The 20281-nt window shown below is 39.4% G+C and overlaps 1 long non-coding RNA gene across 7 annotated transcripts in view; it reads right to left on the minus strand.

The window, feature by feature from the left end:
- Nucleotides 1-20281, minus strand: part of LOC134553602 (uncharacterized) — a 117158-nt gene that overhangs the window by 43024 nt on the left and 53853 nt on the right. Inside the window, exon 1 of one of the 7 annotated variants that reach the window (XR_010081121.1) lies at nucleotides 3864-3978. The exons of the other annotated variants lie outside the window; for them this stretch is intronic. This is a non-coding gene — a long non-coding RNA (uncharacterized LOC134553602). Of the gene's footprint in view, nucleotides 1-3863; nucleotides 3979-20281 lie in introns of those variants that run through there. 7 annotated transcript variants of the gene reach the window in all.

Here is a 20281-nt window from a genome sequence, read left to right on the forward strand (position 1 = left end):
GCTGTCTATAAGCTTTTGAGTTGAATGCTTTCCCATTTAGGAAAGGGATGAAAAAGGCAAGCTGTCTGGGCCAGGCTTGAGCTCTCATCATCAACAGACCTTGCAGCCAGAAAGCAGCTTCTTATTTCAAGGCTGAGTTAGCTGAACTTCAGCTTCTGTCAGCCAGGTGGAAAAGCCTCTGCTGCCAGGTGTCTTCTTCAGACTGACCTCTTGCCCTGCTCTCAAATTACCTGAATACTCTGAATTCTTGACACCCCTCATCCTGATGTTTGTTTTCCAGTCCTTAACTCACATTTATAGCCCAGGTTAGACAGAACAGGACACATCACCTGATGAAGAAGCCTACAAATAGTACTAAATGTTTCTCTTTTTTGTGGATCACACCATCCCTTTTTTGTCACAACACAGCACGAAAAATTAAACTTAAATAAATTATCTGTGATGCCACCTAAGTCCATCCATAAACCACTGTTTTCCAAAGTGTGATTTACTCTATTCTCCATACCAGGACATACCAGCTCAGCCTTGACTCTATTAAAAAACACTCTTTGGCTGCAACCAAATCTTAAACTATGTGATTGTTCTTCACTTGTCCCTATCACTGATTAAGGTTTGCCTGGTTCATTCCCTCAGTGTATGAAGTAAAACTACTGTAAAATACTTGAACAAGCTGAATGAATTTGGAGGAGAGGATGCTTCCTATAGAGACTGTCACAACTAGAAGCAGAGAAAGATTATTTAATATTTTAGGCAGTGGGTAAGCTATAAAGCTGAAGAATATTTCTTTGCTTGCACAGGAAAAAAAACTGTAGAGGAGAGATTTTGCTCAGGGGATAGCAACTGCATTGCTGATTGAGGTGGAAAATCTGTGAAGGAGCCTCTTGTTAGAACTGTTGGCAGTGTATCATCCAGAGCAGTACATGCTTTCTCTTCACCAGACACGGATTTTTCATTTCATCTATCATTCAGAACTTGTTGTAACGCTTCCAAAAGTCACATTACATTGTCATACACTCCCATTAACACAAAGAGTTTTACTTCATGAAGAAATTGGCTGCTGTGGAAGAAGGGCATAGAGAACAGGTGCCACAGGTGGCCTTTTCACAGGGAGATGCTCCATCAATACAATCAGCCAGAGAAGCTGTGATCCTTCTGAAGATGAATTGTATCTCCCTGGCTTCCTGCACAACACTTTGTACCTCGGTGTTCTGAATATTTCTATCATCCTTCTCCATCACCATGCCAATACTACTACAACAGTCCTAGCCAAGTAAAACATAGGAGCTGCTTCCACCAAGTAACAAAATTTCTGAGACCTAAGGAAAACCCAGTAGTATATCCAAAACTATTGGCTGTGATCCTCTCCCCTAAAGAGAGGAAGGTCAGGCCATATAATATTTTCTTCATAAGAAGGAGATCACTTTACCTCTCAACAAAAACACTACAATAAGCCATGTAAAAGTAGTACTTTCAGAGACTGAGAGTGAAAACACACTGGTGTTTCAAATTACCATTCTAGAGTAGAGAATGAAATAAACATAAGTCAGACCACGATTTCTAAATTTCCATACCTTCAAATCAGTGTGATAATCATCTTTCAATGTCAAAGGATAAAGAAAGTAAAATTTAACATGATCATTATTTTCCTTTAAGCTTTGCAGTTTCCACATGTCTGAGTACATGTCATGTACCATTGTTTTGTATCATTGTCATGGTACAAAAGTATTGCCTTGCTACAGAGGCAGAAGCAATCAAGGAAGCTGCATGGGCGTTGGATATTCTTTCTGATATACAGAGAAGAAAAGGCTGATAGATAAAAGGCCAGTTCAGCAACATAAATTATGTAGCTTGTTAAATACACCACCACCACTATCCACTCAAAAAATGTAGGTATTTAACAAGGTTAGTAATTTGGTACAATGGGATGATATCCATCACTGGATCAACATTTACACATACAGCAAATTAATTCTAAGTATCTCATGTGAAGAGAAATTGTATAACTGCATACATCAGTCAGGATTCTTGTTTATATACGCTCTGCTTAATTTCTTTATTGATAATCTGGATGAGGGGATTGATTATACCATTAGTGAGTTTGCAGGTATCTCCAAGGTGGGTGGGAGAGTTGATCCAAGGTAGGAGGGCTCTGCAGGGGGATCTGGACAGGCTAGATCGATGGGCTGGGACCAAAAGTATGAGGTTCAACAAGACCAAGTTGCAGGTTGTACACTTTGGCCACAATAGCCCCAGCAGCACTCTAGGAGACAAAGTGGCTGGAAAGCTGCCCAGCAGAAAAGGATCTGGGCGTGCTGGTTGAAAGCAGCTGAACACCAGCCAAAGTATGCCCAGGTGGCCAAGAAGGCAAACAGCATCCTGGCCTGTATCAGTAAAGAGTGGTCAGCAGGGCCAGGGAGGTCATTCTTCCCCTGTACTCAGCACTGGTGAGGCCACACCTCAAGTCCTGTGTTCATTTTTGGGCCCCTGACCGCAAAAAGGACATTGAGGGTATCCAGAGAAGGGCAACAGAGCTGGGGCAGGGTCTGGAGCACAAGTCTGATGAGGAGCAGCTGCAGGAGCTGGGGGTGTTCAGTTTGGAGAAAAGGAGGCTCGGGGGGGGTACTTTATCACTCTCTACAACTGCCTGAAAGGTGTAGGCAGGTGGGAGTCAGCCTCTTCTACCAGGCAACCAGGGATAGGACAAGAGGATATAGTCTTAAGGTGTGCCAGGGAAGATTTAGGTGTGACATTAGGAAGAATTTCTTTACAGAAAAGGTTATTAGATTTTGGAATGGGCTGCCCAGGGAGGCAGCAGAGTCACCATCCCTGGAGGTGTTTAAGGAAAAACTTGCTGTGGTACTCAGTGACAGCGTCTAGTTAACATGGTGGTGTTGGGTCATAGGTTGGACTCTATTATCTCAGAGGTCTTTTCCAACCTAACTTATTCTGTAATTCTGTAGCATTTCATTACAACCCACAGGTAAATATTACAGCTTTAAGTAGTAGTATCAAGTGTCACTGTTTGCTAACTGTTTTTGTAACTTCAAGCACAGTCCTTGCAATCCTAAACCCACCTATTGCTATTTACCTCATTAAATACTGTGTTCAAAAATAGCTTTAACAGCAAACTGTAAACACACTGACACACATGTGTCAATGATGCCTAAGGAGCTAAAGGGAAGAGTAAAGTAAAGCAAGTTATGTCACTCAGAGCCTTGGTGGCTTGGCTACAAGACACTCTTGGGTCTTTACCTTAGTTCTAGGTCAGTTGATTGAGTCACTTGACCAAAACTTTCCCTCCTTCTTAAGAGCTGTAAAGGACTATAGTTGTTGTCTGGGCCAACCAAATCATAGCCAGCACTGATAACTGAGTAATACTAAACACTAATTCCTAAAGTAGCCTAATACTAAGATAGTCAAGCCCTTTCTAAAAGGTTTCAAGTCATTTGAATAGGCAAAGACATCTTAATTCTTCTGCTTTACTCTTTTTGCCTTTTAAATTTTTCAAATTTCCTTGAAAGATTATACCACGATTTGTACCTCTACAAACTCATGTATACCTTTGTCTATTTTTCAGGATAAACATCTTCTCTTGATGTTATTAATCACAACTAACAAAAGAAAAAGAAGGGGGAGGACAGAGCATCTAGAGAGCATGTACCATATAGAGAAACTATGGTTTGCATGTGCTTTTGCTCCCAGTTTTAGAAAGACTCCACTATGAAATTGACTTAAATTTGCACGAGCAGTTCAGAAATACTAACTTAATTCAAGACATAACCAACAACTTCTGTTTTATGCACAGCCCCAGTTGCTGTGGCTGTTTTCTTAAGGTATTTTCTATTGGAAATTTGTGCTGTTACCTGCAGCTGAGAGGAGCAGCTATGATTCCAGAAGCAGTGGTAGGATTCAATCCCCCCAAAATTCTTATGTAGTACTGTCCATGCTCTGGATGTTCACAGGTTAAAAGAAAGATCTTAGGGGAAGACAAATAAAAATTAAAATTTTATAAACAGAAAGACAATTTCAGGAGAAAAATGTTAAATCATTAAAAGAAAACCTCCACCTTCACAATGGTCAGATTTTTTAAAAATTCTTTTCAAAAATTCTTGTTCTATATACTCTTTGACAACATACTAAAAATGTCTTAAAGCCACAGACCTATTCAGAAACTTCAAGAGCTGAGGGTTGATGGCATGCTGCACTTGCTGTTTTGATGAGTTTACACTCCATGAAGAGGAAGGAAACATCCCCCTGCACAGCATATGGCAGCACTACAGGAGATAGCAACAAGAAACGACCTTCAAGGGACCATCTGCCAGTTCTGCTCCAGTCACACCTCCTCCTTGCCCACAACATGACCCTTATACCAAGGAGACCAGCAAAGGATGCACATGGGAAACATCCTAAACAGTTAAAGCTCACGCTAGGCTTGCATCATTCACTTCACCTTTGCTAGAGTTTTCCCAATCAAATGCCAAGAGCATTTAACCTTTAACATTGTTGTCCAGAAGCATCTGAATACACCACTGAAAACATGGCCCAGAGGTGGTTATCCATTCCTCACTGCTTCTGCATCTTCAAGTATTCTTTCAAAGAATAACAAAGGGAGAGAACTGCTAAGACAAAACTGTGATCTTTATGGCAGATGGTACCACAGGATAAGTGGCTGTCGGTCTGCTGTAAATAATTCATCACTGTCAAGTGTGGTGCTCCAGTCATGTCAACAGAAGTATGTGATACTAAGAAAAATGTAACATTTGTCACAGAAGTACCACAGACATCATGGGGTTTTCTTTTTAACCCAAGTTAGGCACAAGAATATGATTGACAGAGCCAAGCAGGACTTTGAAGACACAGAGGAGCAACCTTACTTACACACAAACACCCGCCTCTGCAAGCAGTGTGACCCCCACAACCAGAGACAAGTAAGCTGAGTGCCACTGACTTTCCATTCACTTGTGATGAGGTGGTCAGAGAATGAGAGGAATGGGCAGGAGCTTTGTTCTGTTTCTCTGCTAAGCCTCCAGCACGGCAGCCGGTGTGCGTCACATTCCCTGCAGGTTTAGGCCACCAGCAGGAGGATACCATTCAGCCTCACAGGTCTTAGCACAAAGACATGCCGCACCCCTAGACAGCAGGGTTCAACCTCCTGTTTCAGGGGTGACTTGGGAACAGGTGGGCAAACAGGCAGTCACCAAGTGGAAGACCTTTCTGAATACTGCCCTTGCAATGCAGCGTTTCCCTTAGACAGCTCCAGAGAGTCCAGAGCTACAAGAACTATTCCTCCCAAATTATAGGGAAGGCCAGCAAAGCAAGCAACAGCATTAGTTGATTCACAAGAGAAAATTCAAGTAAAGAACTGCAAACCCACAGTTATGCTGATCTCCCCAGTAGCTGCACAGAGGTGATACACTTGACCTCGAAGAGAGGCTTGAGTCACCTATTAATCTCCTTCCAGAAGAGGTCCCCATATCCGTCTTAGGTGCTCAGTAGCAGCATTGAATGCATCCTTAGGGTTCTCCCTCCTCTACACCTCTTATATACAAGGTTGTTACGTGTCCCAGTTTGAGCATACAATCATTTAGCTCAAGGGATTTTTTTTTAATCCCCTGTGTTTCTGGCTGATGCTTGTGCCTTCCAAGCAACAGCGAGAGAGGCTTCCCTAACAGCCATGATGGATGGGGCACAGGACCAGCCCAAAATATCTTCAATGCCTGTCCCTGGGCAGAAACACTTCCCCAAACCGCAGGCAAGGATGGGCTGTTAATGCTTGAAATAGCAGGTAAACCTGAGGTGTAGGATGAATATAGTCTTCATTTAAATAAAATATGTTTGTGCAAAATAGTGTCAACACCTCCCCTCTTTTTTATTCTCCCTTCTTGTCACCTCTCTCTCATTTCTGCTCATTTTACGCACATTACAGCTGTAGCTGTATAAGTGACAGGATGTGGCCTAGCATCATCTGATAGATCATCCTACATCAGCTCTGAAAAATGGAGATGCTGTCAACTGTCTGGTTCCCCTCACATTCACTGTCAGCATCAGTGCATTCAGGCAGCATGTCACAGCCATCTGAACAAGATGAATACAGCACTGTGAACATCAGCTTGGGAACCAAGTCAATCAAACATGTGACCACAACCACACAGAATTATTTGTGCTGGGGAATTGCCACAGAGAAAGGGTTCCTAGTGCCCTCCTACACCAGTACTGCCACTGGTAATTTTTAATTAAAATATCTGCTTGATCTGGTTGAAAAACAAGAGGGATTTTTGTGATGAGGCTTTCCACAGAGTAGATTGTAAAGAAAATCTCAGCAGCCTCTGGGGTGGAAGACAACCCTGGCATGAGCTACAGCTGTCAGGGACCAGTCTGGCTGTTCCTAATCTTAATCTCACTGACAGGCTTCCAGTGTGAAGCAAGGGGATTGATTCTCCTGTGCTACCCAGGTGCCTCTGACAGAGGGTCAGAGGAGATAATGTTGCACCCTTTTGTCTACCTGGTCTGATAGAAGGTGTCACTGCCCACGGCAGGGGGCTTGGAACTGGATGATCTTTAAGATTTCTTCCAACCTAAGCCATTCTGCGACTCTATAACTGTTCAGGACAGCTAATCTGGAAAGGAGATGAAATTAAAGGGCCCAATGAGAAGACTGTTGCCATTTAGTTCTCATTAGTAAAAGCAGAAATAGCAATGAGTCATGCAATGGTTCAGTGCTACTCTGTTCCTAGTACAACATGAGTGTGCACTGCCTCCTTTCCTACACCCCCTCCCCAAGGCTCCTGGGCTCTGTATCCCAGCTGAGTGCACTGAAAGTTGTGCACCCCAAACCAAGGCACCTTGAAACAGAGGCCTTTCCCATACAACAAGAAGCTGCACAGTGAAAAACTGTGGAGGGCATGAAATGGGAAAATGAATGTTAATCCTGTTCCATTGTATTTCATCAGACAACATCCATAGCTTTTCTGTTTTTCTCTCTCTTTTCTCTCTGTCCCCTAGAATGCTTCTCTCATAAATGTGTGCAGGTCTTTATGTGTCTCTCTTATAAAATGTCTGTATTCTGTTGCTTGCTACAGGTTGTTATCACAACCTGGACAAACAATCAATCACTACACAAACAAGCAGGGAAATGTTAACCCATTGTGCTTGTGCTCAAATTGGTTTCAACATCAACAAACTAAAGCAGTGGTCTGGAAAAACACCAGAAACGCCTTTAGCAATTCAGTGATAAAAAGCAGTATTCACTCAGTTAAAGTGGCATTTATGGGCAAATTTTTGAGCACTGTCCCAGAATGAAAAATGGGCAATATGTTAAAATAAGTATCATAAAACACCAGGAAAAATGCCAAAAGAGCAAGAACTTTGCAACAGTCAGAGAATAGTCATATCCAAAGAGAACCTGTTTCAGCTCAGATAAAAGATGACTCTTTCAGCTGTGTTGGGGGGTTCTCCAACCAGAAGATCCATTTGAACTGTCAGTGGAAACCTGGGCTCTTTCTGGCTGCTAACACAAACACTGAATCTCTTTCTGGGGTGGCAGAACCTGTACTGCATGGCTGTATATGAATGCCACAGCTCAGTGGTAGGGGAAGAGGAACTCCATTTCAGCAACAGAAGCACTCCTGGTTTTACCTTCACAACAGAAGGAGATGGGGTAAACTGTGAAGGAAAAGCTGCATAACATGCCACTAACCGTAAAGTGTCCTCCTGATTTCTGGGACTGCATCTCTTGGCCTTGCTTGAATGGCCATCTCATTTGGTACCTGGATGAGAGCACTGTCTCATTCAGTGCTTTATCTGAAAATGAAAATTCAGAGCAATTTACAAATTTAGAAAATTTACAGTCATTCTATGAGGATCCCTCCATGACTCTTGTGCCCCTCATGTGGCTCTTGACTAAAGGAAAGTGTTCCTTCCCTTCTTGATGTAGAATGTACATGCAGCTGAGCTAGGCACTTTATCTGAAATGTGATACCCACTATTAAAAATAGCAAAAATCAAGACAGTTTACTTAAATTAGTAAAAACATTCCCCAAATTCCAAAAGACAACCACTATAGTTCCTGTGGATTGCCTAGTGTCCTTGTCCCAGTCAGCAGGTATAGTCATATGGAGGTGCAACTGTGGATATGAATCAAATGAAGACACTACTTCTGAAATAGATACCAAATTCTAGAAGCTACTTCTGTCCTATGATTTGCCTAAACAAAGAGATGCATTTATTTAAATAGCTCCCTAGACTGAGAAGGACCTTAAAGCAGCTCAGTATCAGCAGATAAGATCTAGAAAGCGAGATTAGCTCCCAGCCAGGGAATCATATAAATTGTGGAAAGTTTCTTCAGTTTTATATTGCAGCCTGTGCTCCTGCCATACACACATGAAAAAATAAGCAGTGAGGCCAAGTTGAGACCATATTTGATTCTGCTAATACTGAGACCTAGTCCATTTGGGAGATAAAAAATTCTATTATAGTTCACAAAAGATAGGACAAAACTGAATTTTTCCTTTCTACCAATGGTATTTTTAAGAGTAACACAGGAAGGCTGCAATAGATTTTATTTTGTGTTTAAAAAAACTCTCTAGAAATTACAGAGCAATCTGTGTTAAGAGAACTAATTCTTCATGACCTAGGAAATTGGACTTTCATTTGCCATGAGGTACAGTTACCTGACACATTGTCAAGTTGATGGATATTTTTAAGTCAGATCTCATTCTAAAAAGCAGGCTGCCTGCTGCCAGCACTTGAGTAATGTGCTGGCTCATTAACAGATCTCTTTGTACGAGAAGAGGTAGAAGATTATCCCCAAGCTCATGTCTTCTAGCCAAACAGACACATTATTCTTGCAGCGCTCAAAGTTCTGAATGGTCATTTACAGTAAAGGCAACAGCTTTCACTGGAAAACAAGTGACTTGCCAAGAAATGATGAATTAAAAAAAAAAAAGAGAGAGAAAGAATAAAGAGAAGCAGATCTATTGCAAATCTCCAAAAGATGAAGGTTTGACAAGGAACAAAGTTGAGAAATGCTGTAACTTGATCATCTATTTCATACCTCAACAGCTCTGCTGTTCCCTTGGATTCTACCAAGAGGAATACAGAAATGTGACAGAAATGTAGGTGTCAGAAGACAATCTAACTAGGGGCAGGGATTGGAGAGGCAAAGAAAGCTATGAAATGTGATATAGGTATAGTGCCAAGTAATGCAGCATTAAGACAAGCTGACATTACTAGAACAGATATAATTCCTGGCCTTACTTGATGGAGCTTATTCACTGTGTTCATCACTTCTTATCCAAGCTGTCAGGAACATTGTAGCACTTATCATACACAGTATTAACAAAAAACACACCTTTGAAAACTGTGTTAAACAAACTGAGATAATTCATGACAGAGTTGCTAAACTCACAGGAAATGGGTTTGTTTTCTGACCACCAAGCCAAAATCTTGAAGACTTTTCATGACAGGCACTTCTCATATAACCATTGCTTACGTTTTTCTCACCAAGAAGCTTTCTAAAATCTCAGTCTTGTGGGGAAACTGCCAAGAAAGTAGACAACTTCAAATTCTTCAACTCTCAAGTGTTAACTGGTGGGTCAAATAGACTCTGATGGGTCATTCGTGTGCCATGTCAGCACTTTAGTTAATGAGAACTAATATTTAACAGACCAAAACCCTTTGGGATATTTGTTCATGTTCTTTTAAATTAACATTGCATGTAAACTAGTCTACATAATTGAGCTCTGGGATAACATTGTGATATTGGGCAGGATTTGAGCCAGTCTCACCTGTCATTACTGCACCAGAGAAGCATAAACACAATATCCAGTATGGAGTGTGGTCACACTTGTTTGTCAGTTGCACACAGAGAACATGCTTCTCATCATTTACATCTCTGGTCAGGGAATTAGACTTCTGTCAGCATCAGTGGAGTCAGTGAGGGAGAAAGAGAATCTGCATTCCAAACTAGTTGGATAAAGTAAGTAGATCTGGTCAAACAGTGAACTAATTCAGAACTAGATCATTAAACAAGTTAGCTCTGGTATTATTCACTGAGTTGCATTATTCATTGTGTACAGATAATTGCCAGGTCATTTGCAAAAAATTTCTGGCTCATGATTATTTCACAAAAAATTCATTTCTTCAAAAAAAGTTTCAGTCACCCAATGAGGAAACAGGGAAAGAATGAATATGAACTGGATAATCTATTATATATCACAAGCATTGTCTTGCTGAAGTGAACCTGTCATGAATAATCCATAGACCAAAAGAGATGCACCTATTGCTTAGAACCAACACAGAGATAACAGGCTTGGTCTGCAAACAATAGAAAGTAGGTTGTTTATTGTATAATTCATTTGCAACAAATAATTCAGGGTGCTGATATCTTTCCCAGGACACATTTACAATAATACCTATTTTGAAAGTAGTAAAACCATATAACGTTAAATAAATTAAATAGATTAATTGATTCTAAGACTTTGAAGAGCCAACAACGAAAAAGAATAAGATGAACAGAAAAACAGTCTACTTGTAGATTATGTAATGCTCCTTCTTCTGGATGGTAGAGTACGGATACTTAGCAGTGTCAGTAAACTCATAAATTTGCTGAGATCACCATTACTGAAAAAAGTATCCCACCACTCTCTATCAGCCTCAAGACATGACTGGGTACTTTGCTATGTGCACAAAACCACCTCACCTCAGTACCACCTTCAGCAAGGTACCTTCAGTAGTCAAGGTCTTATCAAGAGGCAGTGTCAGGGAAAAGTCAGTGGTGAAAAATCTAAATCACTTCATCTAATAATGCTTCACCAATATGAGTAAAATAGGTCTTCACTGTTTTAGGGACATCATTTTGCTGCCTCCAGTTGTAACACTCCCAAATGCCAAAGACTAATAAGAATGAAGTGTTATTTGGCCATGAATGGGAGACTCCTTGTGAGAAGTGAAAGCTTAAAGGACACAGAGAAAACTATCCAGACATTAGACTTTTTTTTTTTTCCATGGAATTCTTATTACTCTTTGAAATTTTCCTCCCGAACTTCCAAATCTGGATATTTTTTTAACAAATCAAATGCCTAGGAAATGGCCACAGTTTGCCTGTTTTCATCTGTTTTATCATTAAGTACTTCCTAAAAAAGCTTTCCAAACTTTTTATAGCATTAGAATTTATAGGATTGCTCCAGATTTGCCATCACAGAGATGCCAAAAAAACCCAAACCAACCAACCAACCAACAAACAAACAAAAAACCCCACAAAAACAAAACAAAAAAACCACCACCAACCAACCAAAACAAAACAAAACAAAAAAATCCAAAAACAAACAAACGAAAAAGAGACCCACTTTAAAACCTATAATGTGGCTTGGGCTTCAGGTTCCACAAAAACACTTTCCCTTAATAAAAGTGTAGAAAAATGTGATGAAAATATATTCTAAATCAGACACTCTAATCTACCTCTTTCTTGTTTTATTAGTATCTCAATTTACAAATTTTGTTGACTTCATGCCTGAAACTCACAGGCAGTTGGAGATAACCACTAAAGGGAGCTGTACAAAACTAAAAACAAAGCAGCTGCAAATGTTAGGAGTGGACTAAAGACTTAGTCCTGCAACATCCTACTCAGGTAAGTGGGTCTAAATAATGTGAGTATTTGAACTTTGTGAAAAATTGGACAAGGAACAGCTTGGAGGCTTTGTGCATATTTTGCAGTAGTCCAGAATATTTTCTGATGAAAACCAGGTTTTCAAGTAGTCTTTTGAGTGTTACCATGGTAGTTGATATATGAAAATAATTTTCAAGGAGAGAAATGTCAACTGCCTGATGCCCAAAAATCATCTTCAAAATACTTGAGGGACGAAGGCAGGGCTATTTACCCTCTGTTGGTACAAGCAGGAAAGAGGGTAATCACTTTTCATAGCTTCCCTCAGGAGGCTGAGGACAAACAGAAACAAATCCGAGGTCACTGCAGACTAACATGGCAATTACCTTACCCTCCTTTTTCCCAAAAGGTATCCCTTGTGCTTTTATGAGTTTAAGAGTACACAGCAGATGCTGCACTTCCAAAACAAACGATTGTATGAGGGGTTTGCTCACATGCCACCCTCACAGTTTAAAGGACAAAGACATTCTAAAGCATTTCCCTGATTCAGGGACTGGATGAATAGACAAATCATCATACTTTTTTCAAGTATCTTACTACTCTGTTCAATTTCACATTATCTGTTCTCAAATACCTCTTTCTACTTTTACCCTAGCTTTTTCAGTTAACTTTTTACAGTTTCAGAAAAATTGTGGAAAATATGCTCATGTTCTATATTTGTTTTTATTTATTTATTTATGACTTATATTGTTCATAATTACCTCTGTTTTATGTCTCCTTTATGTCTCACTATTCATAGCAATTAATTGCCATAAACACAGTGTGATGTAACAACACAAAATACGAAAGCCACACGTTAGAAAACCAGACTGGTGAGCATCCCGCTTGTAGTCCAACACTCTCAATAGTCTCAAATATCTACCTAATTCACATTGGCAGTTTTACAAGGAATATGAATTTTTTGTCTAAATCTCCTTTAAGGCTTCTTGACCTAAGCATAATAGCCTCTTCTCAGATATTGTTTTGGTTTCGGACCCATATAGAGTGCTTTTTATATACAGGGAGAAATAAAACACAAGGGGAGAGAAGAAGAGAACAATTATTATGATTTATTAATACGAAATATGCATTAATCATTAGCCAGCCATTCTACATTCATCACTTACAGGAAAGCCCATCATTCAAATCATTTTTGGTGCCAATGTTAATTGCCTGATCTTGGGGATGATCTTCCTTCCCACTGAAATCAACAAGACAACAACTTTCACTAACTCTTACAGGTACACATTTTGCCCCTTCATGACAGCCAAGGAGTTACCTCCTTGTGCTTTTCCATTTCCAAATAAAATGCCTCCTAGGCCTGTTCTTTTGTCTTACTTTTTTTTCAAGATGACATCTATGCGCTCATCATTTTAGCAACTGTTTTAACCTACAGCGATGGCTTCATCACTGAAGCTGCTCAGAACATCACAAGGCTTTCTCTGTAAATCACTTTACTCTTTGCACTTGTGTTTTGCTTTTACATGTACAGTCACTACAAATATAACACTTGGTCTGAATATTTAATGCTCACCTGCCACTGAAACCATCTCTTTGAATACCACCATGGAGAAAAAAAACCACACACTCTGACCAGGAAGGCTGCTTGGTAGGAGGATGGTACATCACACACCATAAATAAAGTACATCACCTGTCGTAGCAGATGACATCTGCTTTGTCATATCTTTATGTAAGAGAATGTCTTGTTTGGCTTAACCCATCAGACAACTCATTGCAGTGACTGAGAATCTTGTGGTGTTCATCCCTTACTTCTGGAGTAAGTGTCAACCCATTTTTACCTCCTCTAACAACCACCAGCACATACAGGAAAGCTCATGTGGGAAATTGCAAATCTGCAAGGATGTTCTTCCAGGTAAAACCTAGAGGTTCACAAAAGGTTTCAATTCTTTTGATTCTTTTCAATCCAGAGCTTGCACGTGGGCTACTCATTCAGTAGAGTGGCTTAGAAAGGCTTAAAAAATCACTGTACAACAGGTAGCTAGATACATTTTACTAAGCTATATAATAATACCTCCGTAAAAGTATTATGCTACATGCATCAGCAAGCAAAGCAATCACAAAACTCAACTCTGTGTCACAGAGAAGGTTTTCCCTCCCCACACACCCAATATACATTCACATTTTAAATCATCCCCACACCATTTTTGTCACTGAAACAGAATTACTGGAAAATTTTCACTAATTCTTTTTTCATCTTTCACAGGAAATGTTTCCCCATTATTTTATTTTAAATGTTCACATCATTTTGAAGTAATTTTCAAAATCACTGACATTTTTATTTCATGAGAAGCAATTTTTTCTTAGCCTTCACTAAAAAAGAATGTAACCCCCACTGTTTTCTGTGAATTGGCATTTTCAAAAGTTGTTTTCAAAATTATTCATAAATTATTTGGAGTCTAGTTTTTAGTGTAACACAGCATAGAAAAGTTCATTGGAGATAGACTCATTTCAAATGGTATTATATTGTTTAAAAAAAATCGGTACTTTCTGGTTGTCCAGATAATTTTGTATCAAAAGGCATAAATGTGCTAATGGACTCCAATTCCCTTGAATTCAATGGAAGTAACACACTTCAGCATCTCATAAGGAGGTAACTACCACCACATGACCGGATTTTCAAAGGACAGTTTCTCAAACTACCTTTGTCTTGAAAGAATTCAATTTAGTCAGCCCTAACGCCTTTCTCAGTCATACAATACATGTTTACAATCCAGCTATTTCTCCGTTGTCCAGCGCATAACTTTCTAAAACAGCTATTAAATGGCTGCCTCCTTGGTCCCCAATCTCTTTAATTTGCAAAACTGCTCATCTCTTTATTGGAATGTCACCAGAGGACTTGACCATTGTCTGCTAGGGAGTCTATCTAAAGTCATTACAGCAAACAAACAAAAATTTAGGTTTCTGGAGAAAAAGAAAAAAAGAAAAAAAGAAAAAAAAGAAAAAAAAAAAAAAGAAAAAAAAGCTGTTATTAATTGCACAATATAAGAGGTTTGAAGAATTCAAGCCGTTAGAAGGTTCTGGATTTGAAGCAATGACAACAATAATAAAAATCACAGAAACTGAATTGAGTAAATTAATTTTCTTGTAAAAGTGTCACAGTTACAGATGGTAACAATCTGGAAATATCTGCAAAGAGAAAATAATTACAAAGGGAAGAAAATGTATTAATGCTCAACCATACTGGATGTGTGGGAAAGTATACTCTGATGTATTCCGGCTGTCCTTAATTCATCACCCCACTGTACTAAGCGCCCACTTTTACAAACAAAAACATTGTCTCACTTGTTGAAATCCTTTATTTAGTAATCTGTGTAGGCTGAAATGTTGAAAGTGGTTTCTAAATTCCTGGCTTCTGAATCCATCTTCAAAGTTGTCTTTGCCTGTATTATCATACAGCTGCAGGCTTAAATCAAAGGTCATTAGATTTACCAATTTCTGTCAAACATCTTGACATCATTCCTTCAAAGGAAATACCTACTATTTTAGAACTTGCAAGGAAATGCCACTTAATCCAAAATTGTTCCAAAATAAAATCTCACACCAAGGGGGAGAGGCAGGAAGAGAGAAACTTTGGAGCATTCTTCAAAGTTGGCATTAGTATGGCTTGAGAAGCTGCAAAATTGCAGAGAGGATTTAGCCAAAACCCAAAAGTCAACAGACCCTAAGCATACATGATACCCATGCCATTTTTAGCACTCACAAACAAGCACTGCTCCATTAAATGCTGCACCTGTCAAAAATTGTCCAGGTTTTCAGTACCCTCTGCCTCAGGTGCTCACAGTTGCCAACATGGTCTAGAAATTAACCCCAAGCCATTTGAGAAGTCCAGCCCAGCAGGTGAGCTAAAGCATCCTTTGCGGATCAGACACATTGCAAGGGGAGCACTGTGCCTCAGAAGCGTATGCCCTTGCCAGGAAGCAGACAGCAGTTCTTCATGCAAGTACTTATGTAGGCAGCCTCCAGGTAATCCCATGTAATTCTCTCAGACAAGATACTGCATCATATTCCCTCTTTTGAGATGGATCTGCAGTTCTATACAGAATTAAAGGCAGCCTTGCAAAATGTATGACAAATTATGTTTTTCTCTCATTTATGAATCACAAATGGCTGGTAGGATAGAGAGGTGCCCCTAAGTGCAGGGAGGACATGCACAATACCCTCTCTTTTGTAATCACATCCAGGTTGTAGGCTCAAATAAAGTGCCTGATGTTTAGGACATTTGAGAGCTGTCAGTGTAAGCAGAACAGGAGGAAGGGGGACACATGTTGATAGGATGCACCACTTGGCAACAATGATCAACTGCAGCTTCTCAAAAGGTAACACAGCTACTTAATGTCACTTGCTGAGACAATGACTTTCACTTCCAGCAAGACCTGAAGAAAGATAGAAAAAAGGTTTCCAGAAATGGAATCATTGTCATTATATTTAGGCTATTTAATATCTGTTTCAAGAGATGACTGCTAAAGGACCAGACCATAGTGCACAAAGTAACATCCTACTGCCTGGACTGGCAAAAGCAAACAGTACCACTGTATAGATCTGTCTCTCTACCCATGAAAACAAAACATGCACAGGCACTTTATCAGGCTTTTTTTTTTTTTTTTTTTTTTTTTTTATCTACTTCAAACAGTGACCCAAATATACTAAATATTTTATGGACCCATCAAGAACAGCCTGCTCTGTTAAGCTCAGATATGAAACTAGAACCACAGTAGACATGTTCCTTGCCATTCTTAGTGCTGTTTACAGCTCCCAGCGTCATCAAAAAAAAAGAAACAATGGAACAAAAGTGAGTACAACATCCAAGTGGCATGGTCACAGAAAAGCAATTCCACCCTTCATAAGTGGTGAAATTAGAGTTTTGTGAAGAGGTACATTAAGGGATGAAGCTTGAACACACACAGCTGTCCAGGCATCGAAGGACTAAGAGATGTTTATACATGAAGAAGCACAGCTTTCTTTCCAAGCAATGTACATTCAGAAGACCTGCTAAACACTGGATGTCTTTATGCCACTGCCAAGCCATCATAATGAATGAAGCACTCCTCAGTCCCAGCTAAGATCAAAACATAATTGGTGAAGAAAAAGAAAGGTCCTTCTGTATTAAGTAAACCAAAGCTTCTGTACTGCCAAACAGTCCTTTGGGGAATTCAAGTGGAGCTTGAGAGGGACATGATAGAGAACATAATAGTCCCTCTTCTATAGAAGCAAAAGAAGAGTGCTTTTCTTCTTTCCAGGCCTGAAAAAGCAGTGCTACCCTCAGCTCCCATCTTGTCTGGGCTGATGTTGTAAAAGGTTCCATCTGCTCCAGCCACAGAGTCAGTTGTCTATGATGCTTACTCTATGCAGGCACTCACACTATTACTGAAAATTGGTCTTCATTTCTGAAACTCTGTTCAAAGCAAAAAGTAATGAATTTTTTATCCTGGAAAGGATACCAGCAGATATATATCCTCACCCTCACCATTACTTAAGTTTTTCCTCCGTATTATTTTGAGAAGATGAGATCATGCAGATAGACTCTTATCCTGGTAGTCTAACTGAACTGAGATCTAGCTTTCTGAAAATCACCAAACTGGGCTACAAACACAATATTATTTACAACTATGTAATGGCATTGGTAGCATGTTTGTTAATTTTCTGTAGCGTTTATGCTCAAATGTATGCACTACTGTACAGATACACACAACTTTGGTTATACTCAGTTTATCTATAAAAAGATTTGTTTTGTTTGCATTAGACAAAAGAATTTCATTGTCAGAAGAAAGTTTAAGTTACTGTTATTGTTGCTTGGGCAGAACAGTGTGTGGGTTAATGGATCTGCCCACAAAAGCTGAATAGCTTTAGCCACTTCAAACACAAACTGTGAAGAGTTGTTATATCCTAAACTGTAGCCACAAAAGGTCCTTAGCATAGTTGGCCTAAACTAGGAAGCATCTTAGCTATGTAAACTACTTCTGAAGGAGATTAACACATGGATAACAAATCCTTGTCCTGATGAGCTCATAAATGGAGTAGGGTTTTGGTTTTGTTTTGTGGTTGTTTGTTTTTAAAAGGTCATCAGAACATTCGTTTCAGCAGAACTGTAGCCTTGGTTCCTGCTGCTGTTTCCCAATTGACTTCTCAGAACAGTAATCCATCATAACTCTCTTGATATATTTTTACTCTGTTTATATATTTCCATTCCAGTTTGATTAAGAAATAATTGAAAAGTTCACTCTTTTGCTACTAATGAAAAAAAGGGCTTTAAAAAAAACCGTCAGCAATTGACACAATTAACTAGGGATTTAATTGTTAACATAAAATGATCATCAAATTCACCCTCTCTTTAAGGAAAGACTGGACATTTGTGCTAGGCTTTATAATGCTCGTGAAGCATACTCCTGACATCAACAGCAATAAACATGCTAAAGTTCTACAGGTCAAGCCCTGTGGTCTCTTGAGTGGATGAATTGAGTAAGTTCCTTTTCAAGTGACTTCTACCTGCAAAGTTACACGTAAAACATTGCTCACTTCCAGGACTAAAAAATGCAAATGTGAAACTTTCTGGGTTTTTTCCCATCTACACTTCCTCAGTCATTAAAGTTCATAAGAGGCATTACAAACATAGAAGGGTTTTTGAACTGAAGTAAAAAAAATATTTAGAGAAAAATAAATAACAACATAAGATACCACTTTCTCATTTAAGCAGCATGATAGGTGTCTAAAGCTGTGGAACAACAAGGTCACTTCTTTTTAAAAATTGCACTGATACCAAACTGGTGAAGCAATTTCAGTCCCAATGAAAAGTGTACAGTGAAACCAAGCCCAATGAAGAACCTAATCTCTTACATATATGGGCTAATTCACCCGAGCAGGCTTTCCCTGCAGTTGCAGCTGCTCAGAACCAATGCTTGCCTTCCCCACAAGCTGCCTCTCCAGCACAAGGTCTCTTGACCAGCAGAAACACTCACCCTGCCTGTCTTACCTTGTTTTCTCAAACCCTTACTAACACAAACACTTTAACTTTTAACGCAGGCTATACAGCATTCTGCAGAGCATCTCTTTCAAGGTTTAAGTGAAAGAAGTTGCTACCTTTTCCTAAAATCAGAGTACAAAGGAAGGTTACACCACACAACATACACCACTCCATGGGACAAAGCTCAAATGAGATGCTGCTTCATATGCATGCTGCATGTAAATAACACTGTATGTATATACTATGTGAAAATGAAGATTGCCAGTAGTTAGCTGTTGCCCTCAGGGTAAGCAGAGAGCTTTCCTGGCATCTATCTTTTCTTAGTCAGAGCCTGTGCATGAAAGAATGGGAGGTGGCCTGTTCAGAAGATCCTTTTTCCTACAGTAACCCATTTCCCCAGGCCAGCTACTGACAAAAGGTTTGTCCCATGAGTAGTCTTGCTTTTAGTACACTTGGAGAGTCAAATACAGCTAATGACAATACAGAATCCTTGAGCACAACTCAAAATGCTTGCCTAATTTCCAGTGAATTTTACAGAGTTATGACTACTGCTGTTTGGAAGGAGGCTAGCTGGCACAGGATCAAGCAACACACCAACATTTTCAAATATGGAGCTAGGTATTAACTTTTCCAAGAGTTTAGTTGCAACCTCCCAGCAGTAGCTATCTTTTAAGAGATACATTTGAGGAAGAGGAAAATAAAAGTACTTTTGTAAGTAGTGCTACTTTTAACTACTGCTAGTACTTTTAAAGACTTTAAAAGAAGACTTAAAAGTAAAACTAAGCTTATATCTGGGCTTTGGTTTAAACAAATAGAGAAATATAATTTGCATAATAAAGAAATAAAACTAAACCAGCTCTGCCTGCTGAATGGACAAAGACAATTTAACAAGGCAAGATCTAGGAAGTATTCTCTCTCCATAAAAATGTAAATACTGTATTTTTAACAGTTATTAAATTATATGTAGATATTAAAATCCCTGGATTCCAGGTGCTACAAAGTAAATTTTGCTGTCATGCAAGAATTCATGCTCATACCAACAAGTGCTGCCTACTGGGTTATCTTCCACTTGAGAAGAAAAGTATGGCTTGGACTTTCATCATCCTCAAGACCTTTTATTCTTTTTAAAGGTAATTGTCAATCAACATTTGTGCTGAAAAAACCACAACTTTCCTCATGGTTCCTTAATTGCTTACATATTACCTTAAGATAATCTTAAAACATTCATAATCTTCTTTAAAGCAAACCCCTTTGGGTATAGGAACACAGAGAGATTCAGAGCAAGTTTTTCTTCTCGATCTATTTGTACCTGTCTTGCTAAGTACAATGTGTCAACCAAGCCCACATCCTGGATTTAAATTTATAATGCTCAGTTCACCAGAGGGATTTACCTTTGCAGGGAGGAAAGAGGCCTGTTCAGATGCATCTTAATGCCTGAATCATTTTCAGAAAAACTGATTATGCAAATGAACATGAATAGCATTAAAAAACATATCTTGGAGTTCTGAGCTGTAGTAGGAAAAGGTTGGTTTAGTATGCTTCCCTTTAGCTGTGGCTCATCAGTACCAGACACCGTGGGCTGGTCTGCACTGGCCTTCAGCAGAACAGGGCAGTCCCTGCTATAGATGTGAGAGCAATTCTATAGCTTCTTCCTCTTCCC

This window comes from Prinia subflava, chromosome 1, assembly GCF_021018805.1.
Source record: "Prinia subflava isolate CZ2003 ecotype Zambia chromosome 1, Cam_Psub_1.2, whole genome shotgun sequence".
Lineage (NCBI taxonomy): Eukaryota > Metazoa > Chordata > Aves > Passeriformes > Cisticolidae > Prinia > Prinia subflava.